This window comes from Piliocolobus tephrosceles, chromosome 8 (genome assembly GCF_002776525.5).
Source record: "Piliocolobus tephrosceles isolate RC106 chromosome 8, ASM277652v3, whole genome shotgun sequence".
In the NCBI taxonomy this organism is placed as follows: Eukaryota; Metazoa; Chordata; class Mammalia; order Primates; family Cercopithecidae; genus Piliocolobus; species Piliocolobus tephrosceles.
In genome coordinates, this window is record NC_045441.1 from 62723436 (window position 1) to 62730742 (window position 7307).

A 7307-nucleotide genomic window follows, 5' to 3' on the forward strand; every position below is an offset into this window, starting at 1 on the left:
ACCTACATGGGTCAACTAAAATTTCCAAGAGAGTTCTGTGATCTGAAATTTTACTTAATTCAAAATCACAGGAAAATGAAAGCAAAACAAAATCATGTGAATCCCCCTATAGATGGCTGAGAATATATTTATCAAAATACAATGGTGGGTGCTGGCAGAGGTCTAGAGCTTAAACAAAGATGGTAAACAGAGAAGTAAAAGTCTTCTCCAACTTTCTCTTCTTAAAAATGTGAGAAGAACAATGGCCGGGTCAGGAGAGAACAGGAAAAATTATTCATCTTCCATTACTGGGAAGTATTCTGAGCACATTCCCATGGTGCCATCTCTCATTACCAACTACTTAATTCTTCATTTATTTTCCTCTATTGTAAATAATCAGTTGCCTAGGCTGATTTTGCTACCTTTGTTTTTTCAACTCTATTCAGGAGGACAATGGGAAAATAACTCATCTTACAAGGAAAAGAAATATAATAATATTGGTTTCAGAATACCAGTGTGAAACAGGAATGCTAAAGCAAGAGAAAAGAAGGAAAGAGAAAGACACTCACCAGAAGGTGAGCCATTGAAGGACACTGCTTTCCATGAGTGGGTATGGACTGCTCTACTTGGCCAGACTTGAGAAAGAGGCCCTTCCCTTAGCAGGACGCCCTTGGCTCCCGAAGTCTCTCAGAGGTGCTGCTCAGCTAGTCCTCTCTTAGGGTAGGCCCTACAGATGAGGGCTGGACCAGGAATGTGCAGTTGCACACTTCTCTATGACTGAGTGGCTAAGCTCAATAGGGGACTGTTAAAGGCATAAGAAGCTGGCTTCTGCCTTGGGTCTACTATGTGTTCTAAAATATAACACTGCTTATAATAAAGCTATTATTTTGATCTCTTTCTTGTTCCTATATTTATTTCTTAGTGACTCAGAACACAAAGAAAATGGTATCATAGATAACACCCTAGAATCCTAACAAAAGTAAAACTAATTTGTTGGCTGGTTTCCCAAATTAATATACATATGGGGAGCCACATTTAAAAAGCTTTAAGGAAAAGAGGAAAACTACCCAGAGGTACAAAATCTGAGACTGGAAATGGGGAGTGGATCTTTCAGCAGCCGGATAGCTTGCAGAGACCCGTTCTGTTGCAAGGCGGACGTGAGTTCCATCCTAACAGTGCCGTAGCTTCCTGTGAGAACTAAGGAACTGGGCCTGGCTCCCCTTATGTGTAAAACGAGGAGGCTGTACCAAACCATTTCTAGGGCACCTACAGGCTCCAGCATTCTATGATGGTATAACTAAAATTAACTAGCTTTGGCAGCACCTTCAAAGTGAAAAATGAAAACGCACATCAGTCCCACATCACAAGACTGAAGTCAGCCAAGAGCCAGAGCCATCTCACTTTAAGAAAGAAGAAAAAGCTGTTGATCTGCAATAAGCTTAGAAATTGCTGAGGAGGGAAAAAATTATAATAAGGAATTAAAATAGGGCATTGACCTCTGTGAAACAGATCTCTTAGAAAAATAAGTGCTGGGCTAAAGGAAAAGTAGCTTCCCTTTGTATTATTTTTCAGATAGATATGTCCTTAGAAATATCATTAATAATACTGAACCCCCAACTGCTCAATGGTGTTAGTCTACTACCAAACCCCAATAAAGTCCCATATTAGCTTGCAAATGAATTACAGCTTTTAGGGTTTATCTGGAATCCAATGTGATACTATAGATTGGTTGGGCCAAACTCCACAGAAAATGCCAAGAAACATTAGAGCCAGGCCAAAAAGTACTGAAACATTCCACTGACACAGAACCCACAAGTCAACATGAAGCTTTCACTGGAAGATACAGCCTTTGAGTGAAGTTTTCCAGGGATCCAGCCAAAACTCATAGAATATTGAAAAAACCTCTCAATTCTAAAATGGCTCCAAATGGAAGTTTATACGAGAGGGGAATTATGCATGGAAATTTATCATTCACAATCAGTGGATTCAACTACTGATCCAATTACATCAGAGGATTTTAATTCTTCCTGGAAATTCATTACAAATTACAGGTAACTGCAGTCTGAACAGAACTAAAATTTCTGTGTATTTTTAAACAAGTCAATTGTTTCAATGAGATAAGTACATTATTTCCAGCAGACAGATAATTGTTTTCTTGTTCAATTGCATTATGTTTGTGTATCCAGGTATAAAATGTTACAAATGGAAAATTACTAAGAAGCAAAGTAGTCATTAGTGTGACTTATAAATGGAACAAAGTTGTCACAAAAGTTTTACTCTTGCTTTTTTATGTTTCTGAATATATACATCTTACTATTTTTTTCTATTTCTCTCTGTTTTTTGTTTTAGAGACAGGGTCTCGCTCTGTCGCCCAAGCTGGAGGGCAGTGGTGTGATCATAGCTCACTGCGGCCTCAAATTCCTGGGCTCAAGCAATCCTCCCTCCCATCTCAGCCTCCTGAGTGGTAGGACTACAGATGTGCACACTAAGTAAGACCTTTTTTTTTTCTTTTAAAGACACATGACCTCACTATGTTGTCCAGGCTGGTCTTGAAACCATGGCCTCAAGCAGCCCTCCTGCCTCAGCCTTCCAAAGTGTTGGGACTTCAGCATGCCACCACACCCAATTAATTTTTTTATATCTGGTAAAGAGATGTCGCACTATGTTTCCCAGGGTGCGTGCAAACTCCTGGCCTCAAGCAAACTCCTGGCCTTCTACCATGGCCTACCAAAGCACTAGGATTATACGCATGAGCCACTACACCCACCCCATTTTAATCTGTTATCTATCAGATTGCAGGGCAAACAGTAACAGCAGATCTCTGGGTTCATATATCCAGACATTATATTATACAAATGGAACTAAGAAGTCAGCTGATCAACATGAATGGCTATATGCCTTCTATATAAATATAAACAAAAATAAAATGAATCCAAGGATAAATTATTAAACTTCACAAGAAATCCAGAAAGTGGGATCTGTGGAAAATAAAAATAAATAATTTTAAATTATATCTATTGTAAATCAACAATACTTCTAGCTTTACTTTGTAGACAGAAGAATTGTATCTGAAAAGCCTATGTGTGATTTTTGCTGTGACACTATTCCCCAAGAAAATTCTTAACTGTTAGTTGTCCTCAATAAAGAAGCTCTAAAGCAAATTAAAAACAACAACAAAAAAAAAAAAAAAAGAAAAAAACCTTAAATGACAAAAAGCAAAATCAGCCCTTTGGTAGTTCAAGGCAGAAGATTGTTTCCTGATGGAAATTTTACACTGTAGGTGATAAATGACAAAGAATGGTCATGGAGAGCACCCGTGCATACCAGAAAATGAGAAGACAATTATAATGTTAACTAATATCTAAAACAATGCATGACCCTGGGGGCATAGTAAGTTCTATTTGATTAAAAAAAATATGTTGGTTGTTAGTGCTAGTAGTTTAATGCCTTTGAATTTAAGTTTATGACATCTATTCCTGTTTGATAGTTTCTATGCCAAATACATTATATCAACACACATGCACGTTTTTAAAATAGAGTTCATATTTTCTCCAAACTATTTTTGGAAATTCACCATATTTCCAATTGTACAATTAGGAAAAAAGTTAATCATCTATAATTTAACCATCACATATTGATCAAATACCCAAAACTGACATTGGATATAACCTAGAAGATTGTGCTATTAAAAACAGAATGTATTCTTCCATAAATTAAAAATGGATATTGTGAGGTTGTATGATATTAACACATCTAGAAACATACGAGGAGATGCAAGAGAATTTCGAATGAAGTATGGAAAACACAGGACCATTTGAGCCACTGATTCTTCCCTAAATTACATAATCAACTCTACAAGAAGATTTTAGAGTTGGAAGATTTGTAATAGAATAAAATTTCCATAGGAACCAAAATTTCTTTATGGTGTTGATATTTAAAGAAAAATCCTGCTTATATTTTTTTCATTTTTATAGTTATATTATTTTAATGCTATATAAAGTAGGGTTAGGTCTTCTATAAGAGATTTTCTTTTAAAAATCACACTTTTAATATTTTGCTAAGAAAATTTTTAGCCCAAAGCTGCTTCTAGACAAGATTACATGTGTTTCGATTTATTTAATATATTATAATACTTTGATATTAAATTAATAAAACATCCAAAAAAGGGGTATAAAAGATGATTTGCTATAATGTTTATTTTCTAAGTTACTCAAGGCAATTTTTGCAGCTCAGAACAATTTTCAGCCTATAGCTATTTTTCTCCATCACTTTTGAGTTGTAAGGGATCCTAGAAATTCTTAATCCAATCTCCTCATTTTTTGAAAAAGGAAGTTAAAATCCTAGGAATTAAAATGTCAAACCTCAGTCTCTATATCTAAGTGCAAAGTCAAGATTATAGCAAATAAATCCTAACTCCTGGTTCAGTTTTCCTTCAAAAAGGCTTTGTCTCAAGTAGAACATGAATTAAAAACAGAGATCTCAAATATCTGAAGTACAACACTTAAAGCTAGGAAAGAGGACTGAGTCAATTGTTGGCCTCATAGAGCTCACATTCTGGTGCAAGAGGCTGACAAATCAATGTCAAGAGAGCTCTGTCATCAATGATATTTTTACACACTGGCTCATCTTTCTCCTCTAGCCCCACAATTTCCACCTGAAAAACCTCAGTCAAATCCTCGCCTATGCTTGTCTCTCTCATTCCCCTGCGAACTCTGTTGTGTCATGTAACTTCTTTTACCCTACTTGTAGATGATTCCAAGATGCAACATGCAGCCTCACCCACACAAGCTACCTCACTACAGCTGCTTACAGCAATTTCACTTGAATCTCTAATATCACTTCAGAGTCAACAGACTATATTTTCCTTCAAAATCAACTGCCCTTTTCAATTTCTCCATTCCTATTCCTAAGTAATTGTTAATTCCTTTCTCACCTCCTGTGGCTCCCATATCTAGTCGGTCTCCACATAGTACATGTATTAGTCAGGGTTCTCCAGAGAGAGAGAGAGAGAGAGAAATCAGGAGACTGATTATAAGGAATTGGCTCACATGATTAAGGGGTCTGACAAGTCCAAAAGCTGCAGAGCTGATTTCCCAGTTTTGAGCCAGAAGCCAGAAGGCTACTGCAGAACCAGTAAGGGTCAATGTCCCAGTTTACAGGCTGTCAGGCAAAAGAATTCTCCCTTACATAAGGAAGGTCAGCCTTTTGCTCTATTCAGGCCTTCAACTAATTGCATGAGGCCCATCCCCATTACAGGGGGCAATCTGCTGTACTCAGTCTACTGGTTGAAATGTTAATCTCATCTAAAATCACCCTCACAGGATCATCCTAAGTAATGTTAGACCAAATATCTGGGCAACCTGTAGCCCAGTCCAGTTGACACAAGAAATTAACTATCACACTATGGTTTTACTTTTCAAAAGTTTCACACCCTTTTCTCCAGTCTCATTACTGTCTTCTCAGTTTAGGTCTTTATGATGTAAAACAACTCAGCTCCACACTCCTACACCCTTTAGTTCAGGCATCACTGAGTATGCTGTGGACACATTTATTTTCAGAAATGTTTTTATCTTACCATCCCTGTTCTACTCCTTAACTTATAATGACACCTTGTTCTGAATAGATTCAATTCTTCTTATTATTATATATTGCTTTTTATAATCCAGCACCATTTGGCCTACTGACCTTTTTCTTCCATCATCTCATAATTCAGAACTTCCATTATAACTTGCCAATAGCTTAAATACCTTGTTCAGCTACCAATGCCAATTCGCTCCTCAACATACTCCCTTCTCTGAAAGCATTGTACATTCTTCTTTGCCTACCCCATCCCAATCTCATCCATTTGCCTAGCTTCATCTGAAACTTTACCTCCTTTCTGAAATTTCTCCATGCTCCAAACCATATATATCATTTAATTTCCTAATCTTCATGTGCACATAAACTAAACAAAATCACTCTTCCTCTACACTATTCTGTCTTGCACTCTAATTGATTAAGATTGTACATCCCTTTTTCTCATGTCTCCAGTCTTACCCCACTGCCTCCAAATGTACACCTTCTATTTATCTTGGGCTGAAAAGTTTTGAATCTGTATGTGCCAGGAACTGTGCAAGGCAATGGATATATAAAGAGGTATTACTCTCAAGAAACGTTCAGTCTTATGTAAGAGATGGATAAATATTCAAATAATTATGGAGGAATGTGATGCACGCTAAAACAGTGGTAGACACAAAGCTTTAAAGGAATATAGAAAATATAACAGAGGGGGAAAATAGGTTATCCAGGTAGAATGATGTAATAGAGGATAAATTAACAGGAGGAAAGCAGAAAAAGGCATTTCAAGTATTGAGAATAACTGATGCAAAGGAACAGGGATGATGAAGAACATAATATACGTGTTCACATTATGATGAAACATTTACACACAATGGCAAACATATTGAGTATAAAGAACAAGAGCCCATATACAATATGGCTGCAAAAAAGAGGATTAAATTCATCAAAAAATGACAGGTGCAGAACCCCAGAAGCAAAAATGTCTGTAACAGTGAAAATGCTAAGTCCATGACTTGAGTAGGGCTGAGGAGAAGCAGGCCCGGCTGAAACATGGAGCCAAACCACTCCTAACCAAGGACAGTGGAACCCCCTAGAGTACAGGTGAAATTGTGTTTGTCCCTTATCACTGATCCTAAAGAACAAAAGATTTTTCAGAAATTGTTTGGCAACAAACCTCATCTCATCTGGCAGCAAAAACTGACCTACACAGATGTGAAGCTATTTAATGTTTTTATTTATCTCATTTAAGATTAAGATCTATGAATTTAACTGCAGAAATATTATTTTTTTTATTATAGGGAATCATCCCAGACTCCATTAAAGGTGATAGGTAATATGGGGGTATATGGTCCTTTTGAAAACCTAATACATTTTTAATATCATACTAGCTTTTTAAAATCTGATAAATTCTTGATTCCAAAATGCACCTCAACTAGGGTTTTAGATAAAAATATGGGAACCTCAGGGTTTGAGGTTCCACAGAATCTGTCAGATACTCAAAGAGGTCTGTTGTCCAGAAAAAGTTTCAGAGTCCATGAGCGATCCATTTAGAATTGCTGTTTCAGATAGAAAATAAGTTTTCAGTGTCCCATACTTCCTATTATTGACAGCTTTTGTGACCAGTGGCAAAGTTTATTTTATTTAAATAATATTAGTTAAAAACAAAAACTGGCAATCATGAACTCTTAAATCAACCTTCCCTCCTTATAATGCCAAGAACACCACACACACACACACACACACACACACACACACACACACACACACAC